This window comes from Protopterus annectens, chromosome 2.part1, assembly GCF_019279795.1.
Source record: "Protopterus annectens isolate FY-2018-M chromosome 2.part1, PAN1.0, whole genome shotgun sequence".
In the NCBI taxonomy this organism is placed as follows: Eukaryota; Metazoa; Chordata; order Ceratodontiformes; family Protopteridae; genus Protopterus; species Protopterus annectens.
The window spans coordinates 1,980,946,917-1,980,962,816 of record NC_056729.1 but is presented as its reverse complement, the minus strand read 5'-3'; the positions used below and the strand labels follow the sequence as shown (position 1 = coordinate 1,980,962,816).

General features: G+C 40.1%; 1 pseudogene; it reads right to left on the bottom strand.

Moving 5' to 3' along the window:
- Positions 1–3,192: 3,192 nt before the first annotated feature.
- On the bottom strand, positions 3,193–4,207 carry LOC122794814 (annotated as a pseudogene).
- Between the last annotated feature and the right edge of the window lie 11,693 nt (positions 4,208–15,900).

Below are 15,900 nucleotides of genomic sequence, written 5' to 3'. Positions count from 1 at the left end.
GAATGAACTACTGGCTGGGGAAAAAATCCACCTACCTTTTTGCTCCTGTTGATGTCTTAAACCTACAAGATTTCTAGTAGTTCACCCCTTGTGTTAATTTGACCACAAAAATCCCTCTCACTCTTCTTTAATTGACTTTTCTTAGTAAACACAGAAGTATTTTGTGAAGGCAGTCCTCTTAAACTAATAACATTTATCTTCTCTTTGTGTTCCACAAACCTAGAATATTGACTACCCACATGTAATGACTAATACAATTGACAATGCAACATTGCAGTGAAAAATAGCATGGTCAGCTGCATGATATGGCCTGACAAGAATTAGGCATCAGAAGTATATACATATTATGGACATGCCTGGTACAGTGTTGCATAATGAAGCTGTGAAGTTGCAAAAATAGCACTTACTACCCAAGTGAGAAGACTACGTTATGAGATGTGACATGACCCAGGGCCACTAACGTGGAGGTTGCATACTTGACATGATGTGCATTCACACATGCATTGAAGCATCCCATAATCCCATATATACCACATGATCACTGCTGGGAATCCATGCAAGGGCTACACAGCAAAGTGCTAACTGGTTTTATTCCATAAGTGGGAAGGAAATGGAGAGATAGAACAGTCAAAAAGAGGGGCATAGCAAACAGGGAACACAAACAAGGACAGAGAAAAGAAAAGAGTGGTTTGGGACTGGGGAAAGAGTGCATTTTTGTGTATGGGACAAGTACCTTTTTTATTTTTTAAGAAAAATGGTAGAGGTGGGTGGAAGCAAGGAGATGTTATAGGAAGGAAGATACTGCAATATCAGTGGTGGCAGGCACACGGTCATATAAAACAGAAAATTGTGACACAGGTGGCACTTACAAAATAAAGGGGCACAACAGAAATTCAAAGACATTGGGTGGACAACATGTAATGGGGTGGACTGGACAAAAGACAGGGGGGTTAAGTGGCAAACAAGGAAAGGAACATCATGATGGGCGGATAGTGTGAGTTCAGGACAGCATGCCAACTCATCCTAGTAGGTGCCCACCCAGAAATTAGTCACCTCAGTGGCTGACATGAAGGGCACTTGTTCTGATGGTCAGAACCAGCCAGCTATCCAACTTTACCAGTCTAATGAGAATGCACTCCAGGGTACCAGCATGGGTATCAAGATCACCTCAATCCTGAGCAGTTGCCACATCTTTTACATGATGATTCAGAAGGGCCCCTGTGTGCCAGTTCCTGATGAGGAGACTATACCACCCACTGTAGAAGCAGCACCACAGGTCACCTTCCACAGGATGACCATTATCACCTTGTAGAGGTTGGCCTAGAGACTGTTGGGGACAGAACAGTTACTGCAGTTGCCAGAAAAGGGCATGATGGCTGCTGCCTCTCCACTGCCTACTACACAGCATATCCTTCAGGAACTAAATGAAGATAAATGGAGAAAAAAAAACAAGAAGGTAACAAAATTAAAACTGAGTCTTTGGCAGAAAGAGAACGGGATATGGACAGCAATGGTTGGTGTGATGTGCTGCATTTCAGTAAAACAGAACCCGGAAGAGGAAAAAATGAAGTATAATGTTTGTATCAATGGCTAGTGAACACCAATGACAGAACTAGGAATCACTCCAGGGATATGAATGGTAGTGTCACTGCTCAGGGGGTGGGGAAGTAGTACAATGTATAGATGGAAACCAGCGAGTATGTGCAATGAACAATGAAGGAAGAAACAAATAATTTAACTGAACAAATAAAATGATCACTGCTGTGGGAAAACAGAGGTATGTGTAGTTGTTATACTCAACATGGAAAATGCAGGGCTTGTGACACAGGTTAAGAAAGGAAAAAAAATATGTCCAAGTCTGTCAATATTAATAGGGAATACAGAATTAAGTAATGTAATAATCCAAAAGTAAAAAAGTAATTCTCACTGCAGTGGTACACAGGTTCAGTACTGCTGTCATACATATGCTGCTTCGGGAATAAGGAGCACAGTGAAGGATGTTAGCACAGTTACAAATGCACATACATAGCAGTCACAAGTGACCAGAACTATCTGATTATGAGGCCTTTAAATGTAAAGAAAAAATGGTCAGTGTTGTAGTAAGCAGGTTAAGCAGGTATACAGTTACAGCAGCAGGGCAGTGCACTTAACCTGTCTGTCTGTCCTCCTGCTCCTCTAACATGCAAGGCTAGTTTTTGCAACTTCCTCCTGTGCTACAAAATATGAAAAATGCACTCTTGAACACAACATACCCATGGCGGCAGACAGTAGATACGATTATATTTTAATACATATTGTACAGTAACTCAGCAACAAAAATGAAAGCTTACTGTAATATGAAGGCTCTTTCACCTTAACTTCTTCATTCCTTTGGTGGGAAAGCTCTGGATAGCACATCTTCACATCTTCAGAGAGTGGATGATGCCCATGACATCACTTACTGCTCTTATAAGCAAGTGACAGGAACTGACATTAAACAGGGGACCTTCATAGCTCTCTCCCACCAAGTGCTCCTTGATCCTTGTGCTACATGAGCAACAAGTGCTAAAAGATTTTAGTCTCCCTGCTGCACCACTCAGCAGCCTTACCATGCACAGAACCTCCAAAGCCAAAGTCTGCTCACCAGGTAACACCCAGGAGTGAAAATGATACCTGTATCTCAATTCTACAAGTCAAATATCTCATGTGATGTGCAGTGAGGGACAGCAAAGAGCCTTATGTCCATTTATGTCAGTTTGACACGTGGCCAGTAGCATATGGGAAGGTGACAGCTGTGTAGTCACTCTCCACATGATCTACATGCCCAAGCATGGGTATGTTGGGTAGCCAGATTGTGTAATGGCCATGGCCACTAGCATAATGTAAATGCTTAGAAGCATGTCTGGGCTACACAGGTATACACAATGTAATTTCCCACAGTGTGCATGCACAAGGTAGACCAGGCCCTGTAGAACAGAACAGAACAGAGCTGATAACAATTTCTGTTATTCATACGTTCATAGGTTGGTACTAGGCTATCAGCCCTAGGGCCTATACAAGCTTAGCCATAACAGTTCCCTGGCTATTTCTTCCCAGAATATTTACTTCCCTCCATTTGTTTAAAACATTTTTAGCTCAGAGATCTATTATTCACATCATGGATTTTCATTAGCAGCTCTGCTACAGATATTTTCAACCAGAAATTCCCCGAGAGCTCTTGATTCTCATCTGCATGAAAGGATACTACAGAAACCAAGCAAAGGCTGGTGTTAACTCCTTGACTTTGTCCATATCATGATCAACTGCTCTGTTTAGAAACTGTACCCAGATGTTCTCAGATACAGGACATGTGGCTCATCCCTACTATGTCCAACATTTTCTTCAAAACAGAAGCAACTTTAGCTGCATTAAACTGAACTGCAACATAATTCATAGGTGGATATAGGCACAAGACCAGTTCATCTATACTTGGACTAATTTCACTGGAGCAGTCTGCCAAGTCATCCAGCTGGGCAATATATTCTTGTTCACTGACCTTTCCATGATTTTTCACTGCTTCAGAGACCTTTTTCAAGCATGCTTTGGATGCTTTAATAAGCCAAGACAGAGGGCCATAACCTGGCAGTCTGCTTATGAACAGTAGGTGTCCCGGTTCCCTCTCTCTTCCATATCTATATCATCAAGAACATCACTGAAAGGGTCACCATCACTATTCTGCACCTGTTCCATTTCCTCAAGTGCATCTTTGACTAGTTTGGAGTATGACGACATCACTGACAGAACCGCTGCCTGGTTATCTCTGGGTAATTCTGTTATCTGGTCAAAAGATTCCCAGACACCACCCGTGGACATCAGCTGTTCCTGTGATAAGCTCTGCAATGGTGTATTGACAATAGTCTCAATAAGATGAATAACTCCATCCATTACATCTGTGGTAGCTTCTCTCACTATCCGATGTAGGGTTGTGCCTCGGCATTTAGGCAGCAAGTAATACACTGCAGACACGGTGACAACACTCTTTTTAATATCTTCAATGAGCTTTCCACAGCCATCAGCAGAAGGAAAAGGAGGTTTTGAAAATGCCAGACTGAATTTGGTTGCCTCCTGGGATGTCATTTTGAAGCTCTGCTCTAGCATTTCCCAAAAAATGTTGCTGATTAAATACTTCTTTAGATTCCCTTAATTCTCCATCTCGTAACTGATTCAACAAGACATGTAACGAATCTATTACATTTCACAATGGTACGCTAAAATCAACCAAAGCTAAGCAACTTGCAGTACCAGAACAACCCTCCATTTCAGAACTATAAAACCAAGAAAATATGCATAGCCATCATAAAATCCTATGAACGTTGGTGCAAGTTACACCTTATTCGCATGCCACAGAGAACATCACCCTGAATCCCCTCATTAGCATAATTACTATGATAGAATCCCCAGTACAATAAAGAGAGCAGCCATCAAACTGTGAGAGACCTTGCTACAGACACTGACAGATTACAGAACACCGAGGATAGTGCATAAAACTAACATAGGGAAAGTAACATTAGACAGCAGTATTGTTAATGTACATCACATTGCAAGGGCAACTTGTGGGTTCTTGGGTGACACACATTTATTTATTTTATTTTATTTTTTATTTTATTTTACATTTGTTGACCGGGAGGATCCGACTGGATGCATGTCCATTTTCAGCGGAGGCCCGGGGAGAAAAGCTCCAAAACACAGGTTACAAAACACTTAACTAAACAATGAAGCAAAATATACATTCAAAATAAGAGCATTCTAAGTTATTCTTTCTAATTTATTTTTTAGTTCTCTTACTACAGAAAATGTTTCATGCTAACTCTACAATGTTCTTGCTACAGATACAGCAGACTGTGTTGTGGTGGAGTGGCCAAAACAGGAAAGGCACATGGGAACAGGAAGAACATGTTGCAGTGTTGGGTGCCTTCTAACTTACAATGACACAGGGATTAGGCAGAACAGCATTTGTTCTCTGGATTGGTGGAAGGGCATCCATCCATGATTCACTATACAAGTATAACAGATTGTAGACCTTTGAGGGAAAGTGTGCATGGTACAAAAACAATCAGGACAAGTTTTATAATTGTTGAGAGTGAAGATACAGGGAGAGCACAGGAAGGCTATCTTCCATGCCCACATGGAAGGAAATTTATTTTATTTATTTATTTTATTTATTTATTTTACATTTGTTAACCGGGAGAGTCCGACTGGATACATGTCCATTTTCAGCAGAGGCCCGGGGAGAAAAGCTCCAAGTACATAACAGACATATGAACAAGATAGTTGAGTTCTAAATACAATATAAAGATACATCACATCTTGGGAAAAAAAAACAACAGCAGCAAATAAAAAAAAACATAGGTCAGTTACAAAGTTAAAAGTTAAGGATAGTGAGGTAAGAGAAGGGTAAATGATAGTGGTTAATCAGGTTTGGAACAGGGACATTGCCAGAGAGTATTGAGATGGGGTTTAAGCTTTTTTGAATTGTAGGAGTGAGGGTTCTGAGGTGAGCATGGTGGAGTTCCACATTTTACCTACAAAGTTTGAGAATAGAGAATCCCCAGCAGAATTATTGGCTTTGGTAGTTTGAGCTAAGATCTTATTGGAGGAGCGTAAAGATTGCAGGTTAATATAGGGGTGAATGATGTTTTCAGAGCTGGTGTTTTCTCTGGGTGATACAGTATCTGGTGAGCCATTTTGAGTTGGTTGAAATGGAGTTGGCTGGAAAACTCTAACCACCCTAGTTGCTTCAAGTTAGTGCAGTGGTGTGTTCTAAAGGTGGAATTTGTGGCAAATCTAGCTATGTGAGTGTAACAAGAAGCAAGTTTGTTAAGGGTTGTCTTGATTAGGTTTGTAAAGAGGGGGGAGGCATAGAAAAGAGTTGATAGTAGGTGTGTGCTGGCAATTGTAATTTTAGCGTGAGGAGTGAGAAAGTGTTTTACTTTATAGAGAGAGCCAAGCTTTTTATTGATGGTTTTGATGGTAAGATTGAAATGGGTGTCAAATTTAAGGGAGTTATCAATGGTAACACCTAATAGCTTTGTGTGAGCTTCTGGTGATATAGTGATTCCACTGGAGGATGTTGAGCCAGTAGTGCAATGGGCACACACTGTGCTATTATAGTGATGTAAAGTGCAGAGTGTATGTGATCTGCAAGACGATGTACCTCCAAATATTGCAGTGAATGCAGGCAAAAGCATCCCATGTGGCATCTATTAGTGGGTCCCTGCAATTACTTGCAGACGGTAGCATTGCCAAGGTAAGGGACAGCTGCACACGCCAGATAAGCATGGCTACTTTGCACATATGGCTGAATGCTACATGACCTCTACCCTTGGGTATACATGATCATGCAGATATTAATGACATTCATCTGACTCCACTGTTTCTTCTCAACTGACCATGGACAATCACATAGATGTGTGCAACACTTATCTGTCTCCATCATCTCCTCCATCTCTGTCAGTCACATGAATGTACGATGTTCATTTAGCTACAATGTGGGCACACCACACCAGACACACTCACTCAGGGTCTCACAAGTCATAAGTAGACTGGTTCGTGTAGATGTCTGCCAAATGACACATATCCCTGGCCAGACATGGCATAATGGTAACTGCCACCTCTCAGTACCACACATCAGGGATTTTGTTGACATTTCTGCCCACACTTCCAATATACTAACCCTTCTCTGGTGCACATGCCTGACATTGTAGGGACAGATGGCACACTCAACCAGCATTTCACACCTGGAAGCTCCACAACATCACCCAAGGACATGATCCGTGACATCCCATAACCCCCTAACCATATGCAGGCTTATTGCAGGCATCATCCGTGACCATTTCACCTATGCTAGCATTGCTGTTACCATAGCCAGTCTTAGGCATAGGCCAACTAGGTGGCCACCTAGGGTGTCGCTCTAGCAGAGGTGCTTTTCCAGTAATCTGAATTGTGTAGCTAGACCAGGATAGGGGCATAGGGTGGTGTTGAGGGGTGCTCTGGAGACCTTTTGGCTAGGGCACCAGTTCATCAAAGGCCAGACCTGGGTGTTGCATGCAGTTGTGTTGCCCACCTGTACAAATGATGATAACTGTGCTCTGCCCATTCACTGTCTAATTTGGCTGTGATAATGTCTGATGCAAGGTGTGGTCAGTCAATCCACTGTACTGCATATCCTGGCGGTGTAAATGCATGCATCACTTTGCTGTGTGTTTGCCTTTTCATAGCCCATAGTTGCAGACCAGACACTGCCTCTATGCCAGAGGTACAATATAGTCTGCTCACCTATGCCTTTCATGGGGACCCACAACAGTCATGTCTTGCTGTGATTCCTCACCCATCTACCCTTGCTGTAACTGTATTTGTAGTACCATGTTATGTAGCATGGTGTACATCACAAATATTTTGCTACAACTCTGGAGAGTATACTGCACTGCAATGCTAGATATAACCTGGCAGCAGAAGTAAACCTCCAGTACTCCAAGCAGACATTCAGTGATGCTCACTGTCTGTGCTAGTGAGATGATGTACTCCTCTCATCCTCCTCCTCCTCTGTATGGGGGCTCCTCATGGGGGTTCATCAACAATGGCTTCAAGGCATATGTAACATTCCCTGAAACACATACAGCAGCAAATACAACAATGGGTGATCTGCTACCTATAGTCATGTGACTAGTACTTCCTGGCCTATAGGGTTGGCAGTGTGTACACATAACAACTGTATCATCCTTTGAAAGTCTGCCAACGTGAAACACTGGTATGAGTCATGCATGTGCTAGATGTGGGAATCATTGAAACTGCCTGGCTTGTACACAGACACATTGTATATAATACTATTTTGCATACCATCTGGCAGTTGAGGTGGAAACCCTTACTGCTGATATACCAGATACCGAGTGAAGCAGATGAGGTCTTGATGGCAATGTGGGTACAATGTTTATGTAATTAATAGTCCTCAGGACCTCACAGAATTGAGTTATGTCATAAGAATGCTCACATACTGGTGGTTCTCTCCTATGTTGTCCAGAGAAACCATATATGTTCCTCCACATGCATCAGCATCACATGTAAGAAGTGATGTAGGATTTGTGAGGCTGAGGCTTGCAAAACTTATAGCATATCCCTGGTTGGATGCTGACAGATCCCTATAACAAAAATGTTTAATGCCTACTTCCCCAGTACCTGCCAGCTATAACAAACAGATCCCTTTACTTAATCATGCTACTCCTCAGCTTATCCTCTGTTCTTCCCCTGCAGTTGGGCCATCTTTCATCTTACCATGACCCTATAATAGCTCTCAACACATCTCCATCTCCCAACAACCTATTCATACTTCCTCCCTAAACTCTCCACGCATCATACCAAACCTATTTGATGATACCCCTCATCATTACTCCAAATATAGACTGATTAACTCTATTTCAACTCAAACCAAAACAAAATTAAATGGAAAAATACTCTCCAAAAACATGTATGAATAATTCCCCCATATAACCTTCTAGGAGGAGACATTCACCCTAATCCTGGCCCCACCTATGACAATGAATATCAAGACAATTCTCTTCCAGAAACTACTCTAACCCTGCAATGGTCAATCCCCAACCCCCAGTAATCTAAATTTTGCTGCCATGAATGTTAGAAGCATAAGAAATAAAAATACTGAACTACATGCCTGGATTGTCCAACCTAAGCCTGGTATTCTCACTGTAACTAAAACATGTCTTAGATCCAAATAAGCAACTCCAAAATTACACCTACTGGCTATAATATAATCCATAATAACTGTATAAACTACAAAATTTCCCCTTACAACAAACCTATACCAAAATTCAATTCAGCAGGGCTTCTTATTACCTGAAATTAAACAATTATAAACAAATATGTATTACTGTTCTTTACATCCCACCTGGTGACAATACAGCTATATTGGAAGATATCCTGTATTACTAGGTGATGTGAATGTCAGTTAGTTAGACATGAACTCTTAACTCCCCTAAATATAGCATGCAATTATCTGGTTTCACACAATTATTTAATAATTCACATTATAGCAAGGTATCAAATTCCCTATTAGACTGAATCCTAGTATCAGACCCTAACAAATACTTCACCTGAGGTAAAATGTCTGAGTGTCTCAGTGATCATCTCCCAATCTATGCAAGCAGACATCTCACACATCCATTTAAACAGCACGTTTATAAAACAATACACAACCTTTTCAAGTTTAACTCAGAAATGTTTATTACCACCCTATCATCAATTAAATGGAGCTTCCTAAAAATCCTTCCCTTAGATGACGTTGTAAATGAATTCAATCCTCCTAGCAAAAATATACTAAAAACAAATAATGCAATTTGGCTATCCCAAATGAGTAGAATGCTAATGCATGACAAAGAAAAAGTGTGGAAAGAATGGCAAAAATATAAAACACCACAATATCTTGAAAACTTCAGAATGCTTCACAAATGTACTAAAAACCAAATTAATGAAGACAAAAGGCTATTCTATAATAACTTTCAGAATAATAGTAAACACAACCTTACAAAATTCCAGACAGAAATTAAATCTTGTATCCTGGCAATAAATTCAACTCTAACCCTTCTCCTAATACCACAACACTCAAAAATGCAATACAATTCAACTGTTATTACATAGATAGTATACCATGTCTAACCAAGGATTCCCCAACATCTAATCCTAACCCTGCCCAGGATCACTGCATCCACTTTCATTTTCAAACCTGTGCCCACATCCTATATAAAACTACTCTGAAACAAACTCAAACTATGCTGTACCTCAGCTGATGACTTTCAGTCCAGAAATCCCACATTCCCTCTCTCTGGAAAAGTCACACAGCATCCCTCTGCAAAAAAGAAGAAATTCTAAAGACATTACTAACTTTTGATCTATAGCTTACCCCCTCTCCAAAATACTTCAAAATGTATTCAATAACAATTGCTAAATTTTAACCAGAAAAGCAGAAGAGAAAAGTGTTTTAAACACAACCAATAAATATCCAAAACAAAGCACATAGGAACCAGCAAAATGAAGCCACCAACACAGTGTAGATAGGAGCAATAAAACTTGTTTTATTTTAACGTTTGCAAAACACCACGTTTTCATCCTAGTATGTCCAGGACTTCATCAGAAATAAAAATACATTGTGTTCCCTCCTTATATACCACTTTCCTAATTGCCTCGTGGTCATAATGAGTCCCAATTAAGTAAAATAAGCAGTAAGATTTTAATAATATATAATAAGAACACTTGTGCTAAAAATTGCTATAGAATGACCTTGAATGATCAAGACTGTTATTGAGAGTGGTAAATTAAGGGCTGTGTTTATGGAAAGAAAGTATCCTATAGAGTTGTTAGAGCAAGTGGAAGGTGAAATTTTGAAGGAAAGAAAAGGTAGGTTTGGTCCAATCTTGGGTAAACCAGAGCAGAACAACCATCGAGAAGCAAACAATGATATAGACCAAATTGGATGGAATGGTAATTTTATACTGAATTTTAGTAGTAAAGTTTGTTGTATCAAAGACATAATTTTAAAAAATTGGGAGACATTTGGGAGATATTCTGATCTGGATTTATTATTTAAAAATCTGCTTAGGTTCACCTACAGAAAGGGTAGAAATATAAAAGAGATGCTGGAGAATTACAAGGTGAAAAATTCTAGATCCAAGAAGGGTACATACAAATGTGGTTCCTGTGCACAATGCTCACATGTCCTACAGGGGGATTCTGTGGATTTCATAGGTATAAAAGCAAAATTGGCAATTAATTTTTACTGTAATTGTGACATTTTTGGAATTATATATGTCGCCATATGTAAAACCTGTGGTTCTTTCTATATTGGAAAGACCAACAGGAAACTCAAGCGACGTATATATGAACACATGAATGATATCAAAAAATGTGATATAAATAATGCCTTGCACAAGCATAGTAAAGAATGTACAGAAGCTGTTTTTGGGTTGTTTGTAATAGAAAAAGTTGAAACAGATCCATGGGGGGGGGGGCATGTGAGACTACCATTGAGTTCAAAGAACTTCTTTGGCAGTTAAGGTTAGAAGCGAACAAGCCCCCAGGACTTAATGAACATGTTTCACTGGTACCATTTCTTAAATTAAGATCTGCCAAACTCTAACAAAGAACAGGTTAGGGGTATGTTTTACACAATATTTTTTTACACAATTAATTTCATACACATTTAAAATTAAAAATAAATACAAAACTAGGTTGCATGAAATGTTTCATTTTGTTAGGTTATCTTTTAGTGCATCCTTATTTCATTATGTATATATATATTCATTATTAGGTTTTCACTTAATGGTGGCCATGCTGGTGCAGCGGTTAGCGTTGTCACCTCACAGCAAGAGGTTCTCTGGTTTGATTCTCGGCTGGGGTGCCTTCTGTGCGGAGTCTGCATGTCCTTCCTGTGGTAGTGTGGGTTTCCTCTGGGTGCTCTGGTTTCCTCCCACATCCCAAAGACATGCAGTAGGTGGATTGGACACTCTAAATTGGCCCTAGGTGTGAGTGTGTGTGTGTGCCTTCTGTGGAAGGTTGGGCGCCGGGCTGGCAGATCGACACTGTAAAACTCCACTGCCAGTCATGAGTGGACAGATGATCCGCTGTGGCGACCCCTAACCAGAAAAAGCCAAAAGAAGAAGAAGATTAGGTTTTTACTTAATATGGGGGGGACATGTTTGTTTTATTTTACGTATAGGCACTTGTTCACTACAGATGTATATGCATTGTTCTGAAACATTTATAATATTTATTATATGTAATCATATTTTTATACTAGCGTTGAGGAACGTGTTAACTAGAATGGATGTTAGCATCGTATTCATTGCAAAAATGTTATAGCAATTTTTAGCACAAGTATTCTAATTATATATTATTAAAATCTTGCTGCTTATTTTACTTAATTGGGACTCATTATGACCACGAGGCAATAAGGAAAGTGGTATATAAGGAGGGAACACAATGTATTTTTATTTCTGATGAAGTCCTGGACATACTAGGATGAAAATGTGGTGCTTTGCAAACGTTAAAATAAAACAAGTTTTTTTGCTCCTATCTACACTGTGTTGGTGGCTTCATTTTGATGGTTTCTAGGTGCTTTGTTTTGGATATTAATTGCTAAATTATCTCCTGCAGGAAGAACTCCTGTCCCCTACACAACATGACTTTCATCCTTCCCATAGTATCAACACTGCACTTTTAACGTATACAGATACTATCAGCAAAGGTAGAGATAATGTCAAATTAGTTTTCTCCTTATTTATAGACCAATGACCAAAAACCCGTGTCTATCCACAAACCTATCGAATCTGCTAGGCAGTGTCTGTATCATGTTGCTGAGGCCAGGAACTGCTTATCTGTATCCATCGGTTCAATACCCTCCCTCCCATCCTTCAAAACCATTCTGAAAGGCTTCCTAGCCAAAAGCTGGCTCTGTTTTTCCTCAACACTAGGATAAACTATATCCCTAAATGTGAATAAATACCTATTTATGCCTTACATCTCCATACTCTCCTTTCTTCACTTAGTTCCTTATTTCAATCAATTTCTCCCCCCTAGCTTTATCTAAATACATTATAAGCATGCTTTTCTCTCAATTTGTATTACAATTCCTGTTTGTATTATACTAACATACCTTTAATTGTTCTATAAACTGGCTGAAATTTCTCTAACTATTAAATCATTGTTATATAACTTGTATCTATTCTTAACCAATATTTTAATAGTATGCCTAATGTGGTTTAATTATTTAAACTGTAGTTGTTTTTTGTATTATTTTTAAAGACTGTAAAATTATTGTTCTTAAAATGTGTTGTAATACTTTTGAGCTTTTCTCCCTGGACCTCCTTTGAAAATGGGCTAGGTACTCCACACATTTTTCTTGAGTCTATGTGAGGATGGCACCAATCTACCTACTTATTTATGATATCTCTGGCCACACAGTAGCTGTCATCTATGTCCTGTTTGTCAAGGCAATGGCATGTCGGCTACTGATGGACCATTTTGCAACACAGAAGGTGGTGGTGCAGAGCATAGTGGACACTGGCGTCCAAAGAGATCAGTAAAGCACATGCTGACCGGTTAAAGCAGATGCTAAGTCTAGCATCTTAGTGGGACTGATACATTTGCTCATTACTAAATGATAGTGTACAGAAAATGTGATCACTACATCTCATCATGCAAATTTTAGACACTTCTGAATCATGCTGTCATGACTGATTTCTGTTATTTGCATATACGGTTGTTTTCTCGTTAGCATATTGAAGCTCATTTGTATGTCATGCAGTCATTTATATGTGATGCATACCATATTATTTTGCAAGCTAGAGATGTGTCCCTGAATCATCTCCTCACTGCAAGCCACCACTCACAATATTATTTTGCTGAATGAACTGCAGTGTTTCTTTCTGAATACCCCCCCCCACACACACAAACACACAAATAAACTGATCTCCCTTGCTATTGTGATTGAACAGGTTCTGCAGTGCATGTCCTCATCTTTTCTGTTCTGTAGTTATTTCAGATATGTTGTGTGTACATTCTGTTAGCTGTTATTTGGGCCATTAACTCAGTTAAAAAAAAATCTGTTACCATAGATTTCAAGCCTGTTTTATCCTTATAAAATCTATTAGCACTTGATTTTCTGAGAAAGTGCAGTAACATCTAACAGTTACTGGTTACAGCTGTGAAAAATGCACTTATTTATATCAAGTGGAAGCTAGTCTTTCCTTCCCACCTATGGTCAGTAACAACATTACAACAATTGTACATTAGCACAGCACAACAGCTCTCATATATATATATATATATATATATATATATATATATACAGAAGTCATCATCATCTTCTTTTGGAAGGGTCGCCACAGCGGATCACCTGTTTCCATTTCTTCCTGCCCTCTGCATCTTGCTCTGTCACACCAACCACCTGCATGTCCTCTCTCACCACATCCATAAACCTTATCTTAGGCCTTCCTCTTTTCCTGTTACCTGGTAGCTTCATCCTTAGCATTTTTTTCCCAATATACTCAGCATCCCTCCTCAGCACATGTCCAAGCCAACATAATCTTGCCTCTCTGGCTTTGTCTCCAAACCTTCCAATCTGGGCTGACCCTCTAATATACTTATTCCTAATCCTGTCCACCCTCGTCACACCCAGTGCAAATCTTAACATCTTTAACTCTGCCACATCCAGCTCAAACTCCTGCCTTTTTGTCAATGCCACTGTCTCCAACCCATATAACATAGCTGGTTTCACTACCCTCTTGTAGACCTTCCCTTTCACTCTTAGAGGTACTCGTCTGTCACAAATCACTCCTGACACTCTTCTCCACCCACTCCATCCTGCCTGTATTCTCTTCTTCACCTCTCTTCCACACTCACCATTACTCTGGGCTATTGACCCCAAGTATTTAAACTCATCCACATTCACCACCTCTACTCCTTGCATCCTCACCATTCCTCTATCCTCCCTCTCATTCACACACATATATTCTGTCTTACTCCTGCTGACCTTCATTCTTCTTCTCTCTAGAGCATATCTCCATCTCTCCAGGGTCTCCTCCACATGTTCCCTACTCTCACTACAGATCACAATGTCATCTGCAAACATCATAGTCCACGGGGACTCCTGTCTGATCTCGTCTGTCAACCTGTCCATCACCATTGCAAAGGGCTCAGAGCTAATCCTTGATGTAACCCCACCTCCACCTTAAATGCATCCGTCACTCATTATCTAAGTCTACACATCATATTTACTCACCTCAGTAACATAGTCAAAAACTAACTCTTCACCCACATCCACAACTAATACTGCTAGAAGTCACCTGCTTTGCATTTGTGTACCTTTATGGTCCCATAAAGTCCGCAAAACATCTCAAACATGTCTTATCCACTGGTGATTCCAATAGGTTCATCAGTTCATAGGTGTGTGCCAAGCTAATAGCCCTGGAGCCTTTACATGCCTAGCCCATAGAAGTGCCCTGGCATCATGCCACCTGATGTTAGTTCCCAGTGCATCTATCAAGTAGAGCCACTGGAGTGATCCCCGGGGTGAACTTTCTATTTTCCATCCACTCATCAAGATTTCTCTTGAAGAGGGCCAGTGAGGTGCCCTGCTTGACATATATGGGAAGTCTATTCCAGAGCATGGGCAGTCTCTGGGATATGAACCTGTCCCTCCAGCATGTTCTGTTGATTGTGGTAATGAGGTTGAGGTCTCTGGAGTGTGTGGTGCTGAGGGATTTGGATTTCTTTAGATGTAGCATTTTTAACAGAGCTGGGTCAGACATAGCTTTGTAAGTCAAGCAATGTATGACAAAGACACAATGCTCACCGGGTTTCCAAAGGATAGGGTAATAGCTGCCTCTCTGATGATACGGCTAAGGATTCCACTAGGATCCTTACATTTCTGCACCTCACTTTAAATAAAAATACTAGTCTTTAGCTGCTCCCACAGTTCAAAGGAAAGTACAGCCTTATAATTTCTCATGTGAGGAGAATAACCTTAGGCCTTCCACCATAGGAAGTTGCAGAGAGGCATTTCTGAGCTTTTCACTCATATCTTTGAAGAACTCAAGGTCATGTTATTGAAGAGTATTTTACTTCACTAAGAATAATGCATAAATTCAGTGATAAAATAATTAGCTACAATAACTGGCTACTAAACTGGTGACATTCTAATAAATTCATTGTACTTCTGCATGGGATAAAATAGTCAGCAGGTCCCTCTGCTTTACCAGTGATGGTCTGTACTTTTTACCCCTTGGTGTTCACATAGTGACTAAAACTTGCTACACACATAGTTCCTTTTTTAGGGAAAGCTCACTTGATGGACAGCTTAGCATAGCAAATTCTAATTTA